At 41.0% G+C, this 19,513-nt stretch overlaps 1 protein-coding gene across 3 annotated transcripts in view; it reads right to left on the bottom strand.

The window, feature by feature from the left end:
• The window catches only part of CSNK2A1 (casein kinase 2 alpha 1), a 54,432-nt gene extending 35,514 nt beyond the window's left edge, over nt 1–18,918 (bottom strand). Inside the window, exons 1-2 of one of the 3 annotated variants that reach the window (XM_047744528.1) lie at nt 18,776–18,906; nt 14,588–14,706 (exon numbers count right to left, since the gene is read on the bottom strand). The gene's annotated coding sequence lies outside the window, so the exon portion shown is untranslated. Of the gene's footprint in view, nt 1–14,587; nt 14,707–18,775 lie in introns of all 3 variants that reach the window. The other 2 variants (XM_047744527.1, XM_047744531.1) reach the window with 2 other exon arrangements.
• Between the last annotated feature and the right edge of the window lie 595 nt (nt 18,919–19,513).

The following is a 19,513-nucleotide window of genomic DNA, read 5'->3' as shown; positions in this document are numbered from 1 at the left end:
TCCATATATAGGACATTCTAGAAAAGGCAAACCATAGAGAGAGAACAGATGAGTGATTGCCCCATTACAATGAAATGTTCTGTATAACACTGTAGAGGTGGATTTGTTACTCAAAGCATTGTCAAAACCCACAGAACTGTACACAACAAAGTATTACTGAATGCAAATTCCTAGCTCTGTCCACTGAGAGCTACTAGAAATAGCGTCAACGAGTAGCAATGACAGTTAATTAGTGCCCACATCTTAGTTTCTCAATAATTTTCTCTAATAAAAGGAATGACAGCTCCTTGGAGAAGTGGCTGATTCTAGAATGGGGGAGGTGATCTTGTAGTCAAAAGTACATGGGAGCCAAATGGAAGGAACATCAATTGCCAAAGCTTGAACAATCTGAGTAATAATGATGGAATTAGATTGTGACCCTAAAGAGTAAAATAAATATCCACGAGTCCACACTAAGTAATTAAATTTTGAAAATCTTCCCTACATAAGAATTCCAACTTACATATACATCTAGAAAGAAAGAGAAAATTTCCATTAGACCAGTAACAGTAATTGCTGTAGCCAAGATCCACTGACAGATGCTAAACTTAGTAAAACTTTTAGGAGAAACAGAATTATCTGCATTGCCTCTAAGAATCTCCTCCAATCCTCATTAATTACTCTGGTGGTTTTAACATAGTCCATAAATCATTCGGTACATCTCCTTCGAGGAGGTGGAACTTAATGTTCTTCCCCTTGAAATTGGGTTGGACTTAGGAAAGCCCTTCTAATAAATATGTAAAGGGAGAAATAATAATTCTAGAGTGGAGAAACATAACAGATACAACCTAAACATCACTAAAGATAAATTATATTAACATCACATAACCTTAATGCAATCATCATGAGAAAGACATGTCACCTGTGGTATTCTCCAAAATTCATAACCATAATCTAATTATGAGAAAACATCGGTCAAACCTAAATTGAAAGGCATTCTACAATCTCACCAGTCTTCTCCAGAAGTGTCAGTCTTGAAAATCAAGGAAAGACTGAAAAATTATCACAGACTAAAGGAAACTAAGGAGACATGATGACTAATGTAATGTGGTATCCTGGACCAGAAAAAGCACATACCTGGCAAAATCCAAATAAAGTCCATTTTAGTTAACAGTATTGTATTATTGTTTATTTCTTAGGTTTAATCAAGTGTCATGGTTACATGAAATGTTAACCCTAGGGGAAACTGGGTGAAGAGCATTTGAGGACTCTATCTTCACAACTCTTCTGTAAATCTAAAATTATTTAAAAATTAAAAGTAAAATATTGAGGGATGCCTGGGTGGCTCAGTTGGTTAAGCAGCTGCCTTCGGCTCAGGTCATGATCCCAGCATCCTGGGATCAAGTCCCACATCGGGCTCCTTGCTCGGCAAGGAGCCTGCTTCTCCCTCTGCCTCGGTCTGCCAGTGCACTCTCTCTCTCTCTCTGACAAAAAAATAAAATCTTTAAAAAAAAAAAAAAGTAAAATATTGACAATACTTGGTGCTAGAGAGGATGTGGAAAAACTAACACACATGCTGATGGGAACTCAACATGGTATAGCTAGTTCCGGAAAACAATGTGGCAGTTACATTTTTCACACGACCCAGCAATCCCCGTCACAGGTATTTACCTTAGATAAATAAAAGCTAATGTTCATAAAAGCCCATACACGTACATTTACAGCAGCTCTATTCATAATCACCAAAGAATGTTAACTAAATGGATAAACTGTGGTCTATCCATACAATGGAACACTACTGCTCAGCAATAAAAAGGAACGAACCACTGATGCAACTTCAAAGAATCTCAAAGGCAACATGCTGTTTAAAAAAAGTGAGTTTCAAAATACTATATATTGTTTTATTTCATTTATATAACATTTCTGGAAAGATAAAACCACAGTAACTGAAAACAGAATAGTGACTGCCATAGAAAAGGGGTAGGAGGCTGGGTGTGACTACTGAGGGTACATGATGGAGATGATATAATTAATTGCTCTGTCTTCGTTGTTATGGTGGTTACCCAAATCTCTCCATGTGTTAAAATCCACTGAACTGTACACACAAAAAGGAACCAATTTTATTTATATTAATTCTTTTTTTTTTTTTTTAATTTGACAGACAGAAATCACAAGTAGGCAGAGAGGCAGGCAGAGAGAGAGGAGGAAGCGGGCTCCTTGCTGAGCAGAGAGCCCGATGTGGGGCTTGATCCCAGGACCCTGGGATCATGACCTGAGCCGAAGGCAGAGGCTTTAACCCACTGAGCCACCCAGGTGCCCCTATTTATATTAATTCTAAAAATAAAATTTTTAAAGGGGTATTTATCATATGCTATATCCTAAAACATAGGATAACTAAATACAGGATAACACAATCAACTTCATGCCAGTAAATCTGATATTCCTAGAGGAAAGACTTACCAAAACTAACACAAGAAGAAGTGAAAACCTGAGTAGTCCCATAACCAGTTCAATCAGTACTGTAACTGGGTATAGGTTTACAACTTCTGCTCTATTCTAATGTCTTTCTACTGTACAGCTTAACATTTCTAACACTTTTATGAAGTTTTAAACTTTTAAAACATTAAGCAAATGAGTACTGAACATGCTTTTTCCTTCTCTGTGACTTTAATTTTATGACCTCCAATAACGCTTGCTAGGGGAAACTCCACTCGCCCTTCAAGAATCAGCCAGGTCTTACATCCATGATAAAACCTTTCTATACCTCTCCAAAATGAGCCAAGTGCTCCTCTATGGGACCAAAGCACCTCCATATACTCATTACATTATCAACTGTCTTGTTTATGCAATTCTCTCTTCTAAATAGATTATAAACTCAAGGACCTAAAACATAATTTATTTCTCTTGGTATATGCCCTGTATTTATCACAGTGCCTAGCATGAGGATGTGTTCATTAATGTTTCACAAACTATTAAGGTAACAATATACAGTACTTTGGCAAAAATCAACCTAGCTTGCACATGGACCTGCTCATGTTCAAAACTAAGAAAAGCAGTTTGGCTCTATGATGGGTATTTTTGATCTGCATCTAATTTTAAAGATGATCTTTGGTCTTACATGTAAAGCACATCCATCACCAACACGGGAGTTTTAAACCAGTCATACTATTATTTCCCAATGAGATATGAAACTAGTCATTATGTGTGAGAGATGTTTCTCTGGAATCACAAGCTTTTTTTTTTTTTTTTTTTAATTTGAGAGAGAGAGAGAGAGAGAGAGAGGATGAATGGAGTGTAGAGGGAAAGGGAGAAGCAGACTCCCCACTGAGCAGGGAGCCTAACATAAGGCTCCATCCCATGACCCAGAGGTCATGATCTGAACTTAAGGCAGACACTTAGCCAACTGAGCCACCCAGGTGCCCCTGGAGCCACAAACATTTATAAGGTTATGTGATTTACCCATGTAATCAGCACAGTGTCTGACACTCCGTGATAGAGCCACAGAAATTTATTACTGAAAGACATGAACCTTGGATTTATAAGGCACAGGAGATTATAGAAAGAATGGGAACACTGGAACCACTGAGAATAAATACAACCCTGACTCTGTTATTGGATTATAGTGAGGGAACTGCAGAATATAAGGATAAATACCCTCTCCTACTTTTTCCTTTACTGTCATGGAGGCTACATAGGAGACAACCACATATACTTCCTGTAGGTGACCAATAAGCAGTAAACAACAGGGTAGGTTGTTCTAAACTTGCTAACAATAAAAAACAGGATGGAACTTAGGGCAGCAAACACTGGCTGGCTTCTAACTCTAATGATATCTGAAAGCCTATGGAGGGTCAGTCACCGCTTCTTAAGATTTATATTTACTACTTTTAAACCTAACAAGTCTAAGTTGTAGGTAATATCTTCCCCATTCTACAGAAGGCGAATTGGAGTAATCGCTATAAGGTCACAGAGAGGCAGTGATTTATTGTGTAGATCCACAACCTACTCATTCTGTTCTACAGCAAACAATATCCATTGGCTCACACAGACTTTTTCTTTTCTTTTCTTCTTCTTTTTTTTTAATTTTAAAAACTCATACAAGGGTGCCTGGGTGGCTCAGCTGGTTAAGAGACTGCCTTTGGCTCAGGTCATGATCATGGAGTCCCACACTGGGCTCCCTGTTCAGCAGGGAGTCTGCTTCTCCCTCTGACCCTCCTCTCTCCTGCTCTCTCTCTCTCAAATAAATAAATAAAATCTTAAATTAAAAAAAAAAAAGAAAAACTCAAAATAAAATCCACACTACATAAAACTCACTCTTTTAAAGTGCACAACTCAATGGTTTTTAGTATATTCACAACGTGCAACCATCATCACTATCTGATTCCAGAACATTTCTATCACATCAAAAAGAAACCCAATACTCCACAGCTGTCATTCCTAATGCTCCACCACCCCTGCCAATTTGTTTCCTATCTCTATGGATTTGCCTATCCTGGACATTTCATACAAACTGAATCAATCACGCAATGTGACCTTGTGTGGCTTCTTTCATTTCATTTAGTATGTTTTCAAGGTTCATCCATGTTGCAGTTTCTGTCACAGTAGTTCATTCCTTTATATAGCTGAATCTACTGTAAGGCTATACTACATTTTGTTCATCCATCAGTTGATAAGACATCTGCACTGCTTCCTCTCTTTGGCCACTATGAACAATGCTGCTATGAAGAAAATTCATGTACAAGTCTTTCATGTTTTTTCAAAAAGTGAATCAGCTATGGGGGCCCCCGAGTTGCACAGTCGGTTCAGTGTCCAACTCTTGGTTTTGGCTCAGGTCACAATCTCAGGGTTGCGAGATCAAGCTCGCGTTGGGCTCCCTGCTCAGCATGGAGTCTGCTTCCCCTCTTTCTCTACCTCTCCCCCAACTCAGGCATGCAAACACGCTCTTGCTCTTAAAAAAACAAACAAACAAACAAACAAACAAAAAAACCTTAAAAAAGTCAATCAGTTATTACATATTATTACATATTATAATATTACATATTATATATTATCTAATATTACATATTATAGTACAAAAGCTGAATTATGTCCTAAAAATTTTCATTATAAATATTTAAGTGTGACTTAGCTTCCAACCCTAAAAATAATGAAAAATTAACCTTCAATTTCTCAAAAGAAGAAGAAAAAGTAGGTAGGTCTGTTAGATAACAATAATTCTGTACTCCTGCACTGATAAAAATCACCTGGATCAGCTAACTTGTGTTATCCAACAATTGCCTCTAAAACCCAACCCACTGGAGATGCCACAGGTAAACCTGGACAATTCATTATCTTATTGGTCTGACTCCTGTAGGTATTTGGGTTAGCAATCCCTGCTCTATACTAAATACATATGTAAGATTAGAATATTAATACTACGTATCTTACAAAGGTAACTGAGGGGAAATACGGGCGAAGAAAATACCCAGCATTATTACATGCAGTGGCAAGCCATTTAAGTCCTCAATTTAAGACTATTTAGAATTCCAATTCACAGTATACCTTTTGCCAATTAAGAAACGCAGAACCAGGGGCGCCTGGGTGGCTCAGTGGGTTAAAGCCTCTGCCTTCAGCTTGGGTCATGATCCCAGGGTCCTGGGATCAAGCCCTGCATCGGGCTCTCTGCTCAGTGGGGAGCCTGCTTCCCCTTCTCTCTCTCTCTGCCTGCTTCTCTGCCTACTTGTGATACCTGTCAAATAAATAAATAAAATCTTTAAAAAAAAAAAAAAAAACGCAGAATCAAACATAGATTTACAGAAAAATTCTAATGGTCAAGACCCTCCCTCTGCACTCCAATAGCACTCTTTGTTTACTCCTTCCATCTAGCACAGTCACTGTACTGTCACACATCCGTCCTAGCTAAACAAAATTCCAAGGGCAGAAAATAGTGCCTCTGTACCCTCAGGAGTCTATCACAGAAAGCTGCATATGGTCCACAAGTGTTTGTTGAAAGAGTATAATACCGTGACAAATGATAAAGTCAGGCAAATGTTACAGAACTGAAAATAATAAAAGGGGAAATTATATGGGCTACATAAATTATAGCATTGAAAATAGAGTCCATCGGGGGCACCTGGGTGGCTCAGTGGGCTAAAGCCTCTGCCTTTGGCTCAGGTCATGATCTCAGGGTCCTGGGATCAAGCCCCACATCAGGCTCTCTGCTCAGTGGGGAGCTTGCTTCCCCCCACCTCTCTGCCTGCCTCTCTACCTACTTGTGATCTCTGTCTGTGAAATAAATAAATAAACTCTTAAAAAAAAAAAAGAGAGAAAGAAAATGGAGTCCATCAATAGAGATCAGAGGTCCATGAAACTCCCTGCAAGTATATACAAAATGGCCTGTGCAGGTACTTTTTTGAAGGAAAAGTCTGCACCTTCTGTCCTTCTGTTACAGACTCAGAGGAATCTGTAAACCCCGGCCGAATTAAAAATCCTATTTTTAACACTATAAAATTTCCATTTTAAAAGGTTAATTTGATAATTTACATAAATATTAAACAATTAAATTTCTCAAACTAAGCATATCCCATCCTTTCCTGAAGGGATAAGAGGAAGACAATGTATCTATCCTAGGCTTCAATTTATGTTCTAGCATGAGGAGGAAGCTTGACAAATGATTAACAAAATGTCAGCTTCAGAAAATATACAGTGGCAGAGTCACTCAGGTGAAGACAACAGTTTTAAGCAAGGGTACTCGAGTTTTTGCTTCACTGTATAAAAAAGTAAGAATATGAATTTCTTCACAAGTGTCTAAACTTGTATAATTTATAGTCTTTTTTTTTTTTAAGATTTTATCTACTGAAAGAATGAGGGTGTGTAAGTGGGGAGATGGGGGCAGGGAGGGAGGGAGAATCTTAAGCAGACTCCACGCCTGCCAAGCACAGACCTACCATGGGGCTCCTCCTCACCACCCTGAGATCATGACCTGAGCTGAAATCAAGAGCTGGACACTTAATGGACCAAGCCACCCACATGCCCTTATAGTTCTTTTTAAAGTATCTCTTTTTTTGAGGGAGAAAAAAAGGATTTTCTTTTCTTTTTAAAAAAAGATTTTATTCATTTATTTGACAGAGAAGAGAGACAAGCAAGAGAGGGAACATAAATAAGCCAGGGAAGTGGGAGAGGGAGAAGCAAGCTTCCCACCGAGCAGAGAGCCTGATGTAGGGCTCGATCTCAGGGCCCCGGGATTATGACCCAAGCTGAAGGCAAATGCTTAATGACTGAGCCACCCAGGTGCCCCCAAAAGATTTTATTTTCAAGCAATCTCCATATCCAACATGGGACTAAATTTACATAACCCTGAGATAAATTACAGGCTCTACCAAGTAAACCAGCCAGGTGCCCCTAAGGTATATCTCCTGAATTATATGTGGAAAGAGAATTACTTGAGGGTCTGAGAGATACTTTAAAATGGTCTTTTCTAAATTTAAAGTCAAGATTATTTTAAGATTTGTGGACTTCTGTATCTTAAAACTGTTAAAAAAAAAGAAAAAGTTACTAAATTTTCTCTATCAGTGCTTACTGCCTTTTTAAAGTCAAAACACCAAGGTAAAGTAGTATTTGTATGGCATACTGGGATGAGTGATGGAGACTTTTGGATCCAAGATCATTGGCTTAGACACACTGCAGCCTGCATGAATGGCCAGAGGGTTGAGGGGACCAGTACCTCAGCACATCTGTAACTCCTGCTGATGTAGTATATTGGCTGAAAAATCCTGGTTTAAATGACATATAGAGATCATAAGCTGAAATTGCCAAAATCCATGCAGTAGGCTGAAAAACCTATTTTGTAAGTCCCCTTGTTTCAAGGGATATGCATATAATCATCTTTTGAGCTTTTAGTCCAGATATACCATTAATGAGCAAAAAATTTCTTCTGAGAGACCATCTATTTGGATGGAAGTCATTGGCACAAAAACAAACAAAAAACAAAAACAAATACAAACCAAACCGCGCAACCCTAACTTGGAAGAATAAACCAAAAGAAAACAGGTTAATGGTAAACTTGAATGTAACATTAAATGAAATTGCCTTTCTCCCTCCACTTAATGATTATTCTACTTTCTTGTCTCAAGGTCACGAACAATAAACTCCCTCACCTATCAAACTAAGCCATGTAAATAGTGGTATATTATTTTTTAAATTGGGGAAGAATATACAGGTCAAAAGGTTAACAATTAGCTCCTTGACCCCTTAACAGACTCTGACCTAGTGCACACTGAATAAACAGGACAACTACCCGTTCAAAGCCAACAATGTAAGTTTTTTCTGTCCCTGTTAAAGGTCCAAATTTGGAATATAAATATTCACAATAAACCTGATTAACTCACAAACTTATCACTTACACAAACCTGAAGGATATTTAACACATTACAACCCTAACACATTACTGGGCCTTCTGTCTTTATTTCCATCTACAAAATTTACAACATTCTTTTTAAAAGGCAATACACTCAAGCTCTTCCATAAAACAAACAAGGGAGGATGGAATAACAAAAAACATTACCATTTGGGCTCTCTGTATTTTATTTCTCTACCTTTAAGCCAGAAAAGGAATCAAAGTGTCAATGTTACATAAATAACAGCAACAGTTGGAGGTCTTCCAATGAAGGGAAGCACTATAAGGAAAGCCAAGTGGTTTGACTTGAATTAACACAGCTCTACCTCAAACACCTGAGGAAAGTTTGAAGGCTAGTACTGTCTCCAACAATGCAGAATATAATAAATCACAGGCAAAGAAGTCTTCATCTGTTTATCATTTTATCAGGTACCACAGTCAAAATAAAGTCATAATCTGAAACTTTATTCCACTGGCCAGGACCCTCTGGAACCCAAAGACAGAAAACTTCAACTGAGATCTAGAGTAATCTAAAATATAATCCAGCTTTTATGTATGTAATAACTACTGTTTTCCATTTGAATGCCTCTTATAAACCAGGCATGGGAGGAAATGTAAACTCCCATTTTAGAAATAAACAGGTGTAGGGGCACCTGGGCGGCTCAGCCCATTCATGCTGGACTCTTGATTTCAGCTCAGGTCATGTCTCAGGTCCTAAGACCAAGCCCTGCACCCAGCTGCTTGACTTTCTCTCTCTCTCTCCCCTTCTCCCTCTGCCCCCCCCAACATTCTCTCTTTCTCTAAAACAAATCTTTATAAAAGGAAATAATAATAATAATAATAATAATAATAAGCAGTTTCAGAGGTGCCTGGGTAACTCAGCTGGTTAAGTGCCCAACTCCTAACTTCAATTCAGGTCATGATCTCAGGGTTGTGAAACTGAGCCCCATGATGGGCATGGAACCTGCATTAACATTCTCCCTCTTCCCTTTCCACCACCACACACCCATCACTGTGCAAAAGAAAAGAAAAGAAAAGAAGGAAGGAGGGAGGGAGAGGAAAGGAAAGGAAGGAGGGGTGGAGGGAGGAAGAAAAGGGAGGAAGAGAAAGAGGTTCAGCAGTTAAATGACCTGCCAAAGACCAAAGGACTACTAAATGATGGAGGCCAAATTTGAATCCTAGTATGTTTAAGATTCAAAACCTAAATAGGTTATTTTCACTAATTCAACACTAATTCCCTAATTCTGCACATTAATTCAATTAACAGCCTACCATAAATATTACAATGAAATGGGTTGCTTTAAATGTGGAGGCAAGGGGCGCCTGGGTGGCTCAGCGGGTTAAAGCCTCTGCCTTCGGCTCAGGTCATGATCCCAGGGTCCTGGGATTGAGCCCCGCATTGGGCTCTCTGCTCGGCAGGGAGTCTGCTCCCTCCCCCTCTCTCTGCCTACTTGTGATCTCTCTCCCTCTGTCAAATGAATAAATAAAAAATCTAAAAAAAATTAAAAAAAAAATTAATGTAGAGGCAAGATGAAGGGTGGGGATGTTTCAACAATCAGGAGTCTTCATTAGTCTCTTACCTGAATGTGCTGGTTAGCAGGCCACAATGGTATAAAAATTGAGTTTTAAAAGATGGAAGACTGGGTGGCTCAGTTGTTTAAGGGTTTGCCTTCAGCTCAGGTCATGATCTTAGGGTCTCGGGACAGAGCCCCTCAGGGCTCCCTGCTCAGTGGGGAGTCAGCTTCTCCCCCTCCACCCTCACCACCCCCCACAATGGCTTGTGCTCTCTCAAGTTAAGACTAAAAAAAGAAAAAAAAAAAAAAAAGAAAAAAAAAAAGATGGGAGACCAACTCCAAAGCAGATGGTTATTTGTATTCAATCTATATAGTCAAAAATACACAGAATGCTTTATCACTTTAAAGTACTGATAAAGATAGGTTCATGCTCTGCCTACAGTGTGTGATTTAAGAATACAGAACAAACAGGGCACCTGGGTGGCTCAGCTGGTTAAGAAACTGCCTTCTGGGGCGCCTGGGTGGCTCAGTGGGTTAAGCCGCTGCCTTTGGCTCAGGTCATGATCTCAGAGTCCTGGGATCGAGCCCCGCATCGGGCTCTCTGCTCAGCAGGGAGCCTGCTTCCTCCTCTCTCTCTCTGCCTGCCTCTCTGCCTGCTTGTGGTCTCTCTGTCAAATAAATAAATAAAATCTTAAAAAAAAAATCTTTAAAAAAAAAAAAAAAAAAAAAAAAAAAAAAAAAAAAAAGAAACTGCCTTCTGCTCAGGCCATGATCCTGGAGCCCAAGGATAGAGACCTGCGCCTCCCGCTCCCTGATCAGCAGGGAGTCTACTTCTCCCTCTGACCCTCCTCCACCTCATGCGTTCTCCCTCTATCAAATAAATAAATATCTTAAAAAAAAATACAGAACAAACAAAAAAATTAGTGGGTTACCTGAGAGACTAGGATGTAAAGATGTTAATACAGGAAAAACTACTCTAAACATATTCCTAACACATAATGCCCAAACCCAAATAAACTATGATCAAAGAACCACTGGGAATTAAGACCGCTGATCCAGGTCCAGAAGGCTCTAAGTGTGCAAACGTTGAACTTTCCCTGAGTCTGAGATGGGAACATTCACTTTGCTATCTAGATGAGAACCCAGATTCACCAAAACTAGATAACCACTCTGGCAATGTACACTGTACTTGAGCAACTGAGGGCAATCTACACTGGGTGTAACTTAAATGCCGACCCAGCCCTAACCAACACCAATTCAGGAGCTCACACTCACCCAGTAAGACACACCAGAAACAGGAAGTACAGGGCAAAAGTCCTCATTAAAAAATAAGAATTTCTAGCAGCAAAAAATAAAAATAGAGTAAAGAGTAGCAGCACTGCAATAAACAAACACATTGTCTCCACTGACAGCAAAGAGAAAGAATTCTTATTAGTCAGGCACCCAGCATTTTATAAAATAACTCTTTTCACCCTCACAGTAACCCTGAGAAAACACTAGCTGGTGCTTTAGTTATTAATCCTCACAAGAACACTCTGATGCAAGTACTATTTATATTCCCATTTTACAGATGAAGAAACTGAAGGTTAATAAATTGTCCATGGTAGTTGCTATCCCAATTGGAGAGATGGCAAAATCTAGGTTTAAGAGAGGTTAAGTAACCTCCACATTTGGTCACCTCACGCCAAAGCTGGAGTTCTTTCCAACTATCCTCTGTGCTCCCTCCATTAAAAATGAGAAATTCTCTGGGGCACCTGGGTGGCTCAGGTTAAGCCTCTGCCTTCGGCCCAGGTCATGATCTCAGGGTCCTGGGATCGAGCCCCGCAACAGGCTCTCTGCTCAGCAGGGAGCCTGCTTCCCCCTCTGTCTCTGCCTGCTGCTCTGCCTACTTGTGACCTCTCTCCGTCAAATAAAAAAAAAAAAGAGAGAGAGAAATTCTCAATCCCTCCCCTACGGATTTCTGTAGCTATTTCAGAAACCATACCCTCCCCCCAACAAAGATAAAAAGCCAATAGGAATTTTCATAAGAAAACATCTCAAAAAGCTACTACATTGTGAAAGCTACTAAGCTGTGGAATGATACATGCACTATTACAGAATGTCATTCAGTTGTAAGGTTGGGGACAGGGACTATCTAGAGATCCTTAGCACAGCACCTATGAGATATGTAACAGGCATTCCACGGTCTGTTGAAGAAGTAACATCTTCTGACCAGTTAGAAATTCAATTTTTTAACAAAAATAATTTATCCATTCATTTTTAACAGGGTTGCTTTCTTAAAATTTATAGCACATTAATGAGATAGCTAAATTGAGAAATGGCCATTAGTGCATTAGTCATAACTTCAGAAAAATTCCAAGTGTTCACTTTTCCAAGCAGATTAAAATGTTTCAGCTAGTAAAAACCTGTCAGAGAAATCCACGAGGCCAGAAAGTATAAAAAGAAAAAAGTGGCCAAAATAAAGGCATTTAAGATGTGACACATATAAATTATAAGAGATCATTCTAAGTGTAACCTGGTATTTAACCCTAAAACCCTCACATCAGATAACCCAGTATTTTCTATAGATGAAAACATCACCACTAATGTAAAAAAAGCTTGCCCACCATAGCAACTGTTGCTAAGTAGGCATCTCATATCTAAGGCTGAAAGACACAGGATTTGTAGAAACCAATGAAATACCACTCCCAGCGTGATTGTGAATTCTTTCACCATAAACTTTTAAAGACTCAACCCGTGATTTCTATGTTGGGGGGAAAACGTGTATTGGTCAGCAACCAGGTCTGCTGAAACCTACCCCAGAGAATACCAATTTTTTTTTTTTAAAAACTACCAATTATCTATAACCCAATGTAAATATATCCTTTGTTACAATGACAGCAGTTCCTTTTCCTTAATCCTGGAGGAATTTCTTTGTTTGAAAGGCTAGCTGGCCCAGATTTCTAAGAAAGAACTAAATGATATACCACTTTTGAAATTACCCATTTTAGGAGTTCAAAGACATTTAGGTGTACAAATGCACTAATTTTCTTGGGAAACAAACTTGGCCCAGTTTGTTTGGGCCAATGAATTGTGATATCAAAGATCAAGTCCATTTCTCATTTTTTAAAAAAGATTTTATTTTTAAGTAATCTATACCCAATCTGGGGCTGAAACTCACAACCCTGTGATTAAGAGCTGGAAGCTCCCCTGACTGAGCCAGCCAGGTGTCCCAATCAGTTTCTCATTTTAAATCAAACATCACAAAGATTATTATTACCTTAAAGTGCTAAGACCTTACCTTACACCTAACCCAATGCCAAGTCCCATCATGTGTCAGTTTCTGAACTAATACAAATTGACTGTATTATGCAGAGGTTGTCATTGAGTTACCAAAACAATTATCATAAATGTTGTAACAGTTAACATCTATCTCTGGAGCACTTCATATGGTCGCTAAATATATTACATTCACTGTGGCAATTCTCACAATGACTCCATGAGGAAAGTGAGGCACAGAGAGAGAATCTGTCCAAGGTAAAACCCAGAAAAAGGGCAAGGCAGGGGTACACAGGGAATATGGTTCAAAAGCCATGTATCTCCATTGCCTGGACCAGGATTCTAGGCCAGCTCTAGGGCTGATACTTGCTTGAGCCACTTAACCTTCATGTGGCCCAATTTCCTTTATTTTAAACCCTACAGTCAAACACATAGTCTCAAAAGTCCTTCATACCCTGAAATGTTCTAATTTTATAATCATCTTTCTATTCAGGTAACAAACTCAAAAAGAATTGGGACTTCTTTCCTCCAACTTCTGAAGTCCTCACTAAAGTTGAGAGTCCACATTTTATCAATCTAATCAATAGGATACCATTGCCAAACAAAAACAAACAGCCTTTCTTAAAAGCTAGAGCACTCCATTCTGCAATTATAATTCCCCAATCTGACACCAATGATAATGATAATGACAAATGACAAACGATAACCTCAAATGATAATGACAGGGAGAAAAGACCTTACAATTAATTGTGGGTTGGGGTAGATGTAAAAAGAATGGACTACTGTACAGGGGTGGTTATCAATTCACAAAAAAGGACCACCCATTTCCATCTCCTCTAAAAAGCTGGAAATAAGTCTTTAAAGGGCTCTAATATAAACTTACTCCTTCATTCAACCAATAAAAGGTAATGAAGAAATTATGTAACTAATCCAAGATATTTATTATAGGCATGGAAAATCACTAATTTATAGGATAAATCCTACCAAAATGGGTTAGAGCTCTAGAATCTACATTTTTTAAAAAAAGATTTTATTTATTTATTTGACAGAGACAGATCACAAGTAGGCAGAGAGGCAGTCAGAGAGAGAGAGAGGGAAGCAGGCTCCCAGCTGAGCAGCGCTGAAGCAGTCGCTGAAGGCAGCAACTTAACCCACTGAGCCACCCAAGTGCTCTAGAATCTACATTTTACCAAGCTAGTCATCTAACCAATTCAAATTGCATTTAAGGACAATGACAGGATATTTAAACGCCAAAGAAAAAAGGCATAGGTTCCACTTAATGCAATTACTATATGAAGTCTTCTAGGACCAAATCGCTTCGCAAAATAATCCTTGGTACTTTTGTTCTCTAGAAAATCCCCCCCAAATTCTTAAATAAAATCACCCCCCAACCCTGTTAGTTTTTTACTGTTGCTATAACAAATTACCACAAATATAAAACAACACAAATTTATTATCTCACAGTTTCTATAGGCCAGAAGTCAGGTGGGCTTGGCTGGGTCTTCTACTTAGGGTCCTACAAGACCAAAATCAAGATGTCCACCTTGCTCTGTTCCTTGCTGGAAAACTCCAGCGGGAAATCTGCTTCCAAGCTCATTTAGATTGTTAGGTAAGTTTAGTTTCTTATGGTTGTATGACTGATGCCCCCATTTCCTTGCTGGCTGTCAGGCAGGGCTGCCCACATGCTTTCCATGAGGCCCCCTCCAGTAATGGTAGGTTGAGTCCCTCTCATGTTCTAAATCTCCTACTTGTTCTGCCCATCTTTCTGACTCCAGCTGGAGAAAGTTCTCTGCCTTCATGTTAGATTGGACCCACTCAGGAAATCCAGGGTAATCTTCCTATCTTAAGATACTTAAACCATAATTATATTTGCAAAGTTCCTTTTGCCACATAATGTTAATATATTCAGATTCCAGGGATTAGGGGAGGGGGACAGGGTATCATTTCATCTACCACAGCCCACCCTCTGACCTCCAGAGATTCACATCTCTCCCAAACGCAAAATACATTCCTCCCACATTCTGAGGTCTCATTCCATTACAGTATTAACTCGGAAGTCCAAAAAACTCACCTAAACCTGATCAATTAAAAAGTCCCAAATCTCATTCTTCTAAATCAGGTGTGGATGAGGCCCTGGGCGTAATACAATTAAGTACAACTCATGAGGCACAATTCCTGAAAACAAAAAAGTTATCTGCTCCCAACATACAATGGTGGGACAGGCACAGGGCAACAGTTAAAAAAGACATTCTAGTTCCAGCAAGAAAAATGGAAGACAAAACAGATCCACTGGTCCAAAGCAGTTTCAAAATCTGGGCAAACTTTGCTCCTTTTCAAAGTTAAGGGGAAAATCTTCTGTAGCTTTCAGCTCCACTTCTCTGTGCTCTTGGTTCCACCCTCTGAGTCACCCACCTTTATTAATGAAAAGCAGCATACTCACGCTTGAGTTTTATCAGCCTGTTTCCTGCCTAGAACTTGGAGGTTTTAACAGCCTTCTTTAACTTTCTACTGTCTTTTTCAATCCAAGCTGGCATTGTTTCTGATAGTATAAAATCCTCAAGGACCTCATTGGCTTTCTATAAATTTCACAGGGGTTCACTCCATTAGTCAGACTCACATCCACAAACACACCAGAGTGCACCTTCAACACTTTGCTTGGAAATCTCCTCTGCTGGATAGCCAGGTTCATCACTTACAAGTTCTCTTTTCCACATAACCACAGGATACAATTCTAAACTTTTTTTGCCACTATGTAGCAAAGATCCTCTTTCCTCCAGTTTCCAATGCCTACCTTATTGCCACCTGAGCCCTAGCTTGCAGTAAACACCCATATTTCCACAATCTCTTCTAGGCCTTTTCTACCATATGCCTCAAAATCTTTCTGGCTTTCATTTCCATGTTTTTAGGTAACAGTACCTCACTCTAGGTACCAAAAATCTATACTAGTGTTCTACTGCTGCCATAATAAATTACAACCAACAGGAGTGGCTTAAAACAATAGAAATTTGTTATCTCACGGTTTCTGTAGGTCAGAAGTTAGTTGGGTGTGGCTATGTCTTCTGCTTAGGGTCCCACAAGGCTAAAATCAAGGAATATTCCCTGCTAGAAACTCTGGGCAAGAATCCACTTCCAAGGGGCACCTGGGTGGCTCAGTGGGTTAAGTGGCTGCCTTTAGCTCAGGTCACGATCCCAGAGTCCTGGGATCGAGCCCCACATTGGGCTCCTTGATCAGTGGAGAGCCTGCTTCTCCCTCTGCCTCCTGCTCTGCCTACTTGTGCTGTCAATAAATAAATAAACTCTTTAAAAGGGAAGAAAGAGGAAAAAAAAAAAGAATCCACTTCCAAGCTCATTCAGGTTGTTGGTCAGTTTCTCATGGTTGTAGGACTGAGGTCTCCATTTCCTTTCTGGTCGTCAGCCTGGGCGCTACTAGAGGCTGCCCGTATTCCTTCTCATGTTTCCCTGTGGCCCCCTCTAGCAACAGCAAATGGAATCCCTCTCATGATTGGAATCTCTGATTTCACCCTTTTGCCCTCTCTTGACTCCCAGGTGGAGAAAGTTCTCTGCTTTTAAGGCCTCATGTGATTAGGCTGGGCCTACCCATGAAATGCAGAATAGTCTTCCTATTTTAAGATTCCTAACCCTAATTAGACCTGTAAAGTCCCTTTTACCATGTAACATATTTATAGAACCTGGGAATTAAAGTATGGACATCTTTTTTGGGAGGGGTGGCATTCTGCCTACTATAAACACAACCCCTATGTAGGGCTTTAAACTCAGTTCCTGAAGAAAATTCCCCCTCTCTCCAAAAGACTATGAAGTAAAGGTATCTGTTCTGAGTAAAATCAAAGATACACCCTGTAAGAGTGGCTAGGCAACAGGAGAACTAAAAATACACTGTGGGAAAGAAGCCGCCACGTGTTTCATCCCCAGACAGCAAGGCAATAAACCTTTTACGTAGAAATAACCCAACGTTCCCCTTAAATATATGCTTCTCTTCCTTACTTTATTCCATACAAGAGAACATAACTGGGCATGTTTTTGTTTTAACAGAAGTTGTCCCAGGGTGACCTAACTTTGTACCAGTTGATAAATCAATCTGAGCAAACTTCAAATCTTTTCATTCTTTCTTGAAGTCATACACCCTCCCCCAATGGCACATGAAAGTAAGGATTTCAAAGTCACAGAAGGGTAAACCTGTCCAGATAAAACAGCAGGTGAAGTTTTTCTAAATGACTTGGGCAAGATCGGGTTATTGGTACTGGTCTTTCAGTCAAAGGTCCACCAAGCCAATTAAGTCAACTGACTTACAACAAAAGAAAAAACTGCAACAATTACTACAAAAATAACATTCTGAAGTCTTGCCTACTGTTAAACTGTTGACCACAAATTTTACCTAGAACAGAGAAAGCCCAAATATACCAGCTAGTCCCTTTAATCTATCAAGCACTTACTACCTGTCAGGCACTGTGGTAAACACTTGACACAAATTATCTTATTTACTGCTCACCGTAACTGTATGATCTAGGAAATACTGCCCCCACTTTACAGACAGGAAAATCAAGGATTACAAAGATTAGGGCACACAGCTAAGCAGTAATGGCACTGATATTTGAGAACCCAAGCACTCTGGTTCTTTACCACTAGCCTGTATTGCCACTCCTTAGATGTAATGCAGTTTCCCAACTCCTAGAAAAATCGTCCCTTTCTAGTTTTCTTTTCCTGTCCTCTCCCCCATGCCCTTCTCATAGAACTCAGTAGGAAAGGTAATCAAGTCTTACCAAATTAATTTACTACCTTCTTTTCAGAACTCTTCCCTTCCCACAATAGCAAAAGTCAAGAAGCGACTTCTTCCGACCCTGACTTTGCTTTCCAAAAACAAACTACTGAAGCTCCACCCATCACCTGCCTAGACTAGTAACGTTCCAACGCTGCAAAATAACAAACAACAAAATAACCAAAACGAAAATAAAAGTCGTACTCTTTCAAAAGGTCACAAACTTAACATGTATACTGTTGGCCAAGCTTTCATTCTACATACTTCTCTTCCACCTAGGCTCCCAACTAACCTTTAACTCCAACTCCACCCATTCTGCCCCACTTCGTGGTCCCCTCCCCCTTTCTCCCCAGAGACCTCGCCAGGGGTTCCCTCCCCTCTGCACCCCAGTCTGCAGGTGGGAAGCCCAGCCTGGCCCAGAGGGACCCTTAGAAGGCCCCTACTCCAGCCGCTCCGCTCCGCGGGAGGGTTCACCCCACCCTACCCAGCAGGCGCCACTCCCCTAGGCACCCTCCTCCAGCATCCCCTAGTGGCCCCACCCCTCAAGCTCCCTTCCCCCTCCAGCAACCCCCTCCTCCAAGTTGCCCCCTAGTCCCCGCCCCAGGCCAGCCCTCTCCCCCGCAATAAGCGGGAGTCCCGAAAGCCAGTTCCCACCCTCACATCAGCCTCTGCCCCCTAAGCCTCGCTCCCCGTACTGGAGGGTGGCCCCAGGCCTCCCCGATGGGCTGCAGGGGCCTCGGCTGAGGTGGGGGGGGCAGGGGAAGGCGACGGGCCGCTCCGGAGTCCGCTGGGAGCGCGAGGGGAGACCGCGCCCCGTTGTCCCATCCTGGGCCCACCTCCACACCCAACGATCTCGCCTGGCGGCTCCCACCGTACCTGTGGTGGCAGCGGCAGCGGCGGTGGCCGCTCTCCCCTCTCCTCACACAGACAATATGGCGGCGGCGGAGGAGGAGACACACGGCTCGGCCGCCAGCCGCAGGGACCAGAGCGAGGCTGCAGCCACCGCTGCCGGAAGCGGAAACCCCCTTCCTACCAGGAGGCGGGGCGGGACCTCTTCCGACCCCACCCCCAGCGGAATCTGGCTGAGTGCGGCCATGCTGGGACGTGCTATTGTATCTCTGCAGTTGTGGTTCCGAAGTGGGGGACAAAATGGAAGATATTCTCAATGTAAAGCATAATAAAGAGATTTGCAGTAATTAAGCAGATTTTATTTCAGTACTTGTGAAGAACTGACGAGGCAAAGAAGAAGAACCTCCCGTAGGTGTACAATTGGTTTGTCCCAAGCTAAGATGGCGGTCCCTATGTTTCCTGCACTTCACCCAGCTGACGAGTCGACAAGCCGGCAGGCCTTTCTTGAAGCATGCGCGACCCGCAGGGCTGTACAGCGAAGCATTTTGGGAGTTGGAGTCTCTTGCTCGGACCCCTCGACTAGGGTTAGGGTTCCAGCAGCACATTTGCTCTGCTCAAACTTTGAGTTCGTGACAAACGAACGAAAACAGTTGAACCCTCGGAGTGGTGCGACGCTGGAGTCGAGGGGGTGATGATCCAAGCCCTATAGAGACTTGAGACCCAATTCCTGCCTCCTGCAGGAGTCCTATTTAGAACTGCCCATTA

This window comes from Lutra lutra, chromosome 9 (assembly GCF_902655055.1).
Source record: "Lutra lutra chromosome 9, mLutLut1.2, whole genome shotgun sequence".
In the NCBI taxonomy this organism is placed as follows: domain Eukaryota; kingdom Metazoa; phylum Chordata; class Mammalia; order Carnivora; family Mustelidae; genus Lutra; species Lutra lutra.
Note: the sequence above shows the minus strand (reverse complement) of the source record. Positions and strands in the feature narration are given on the sequence as shown.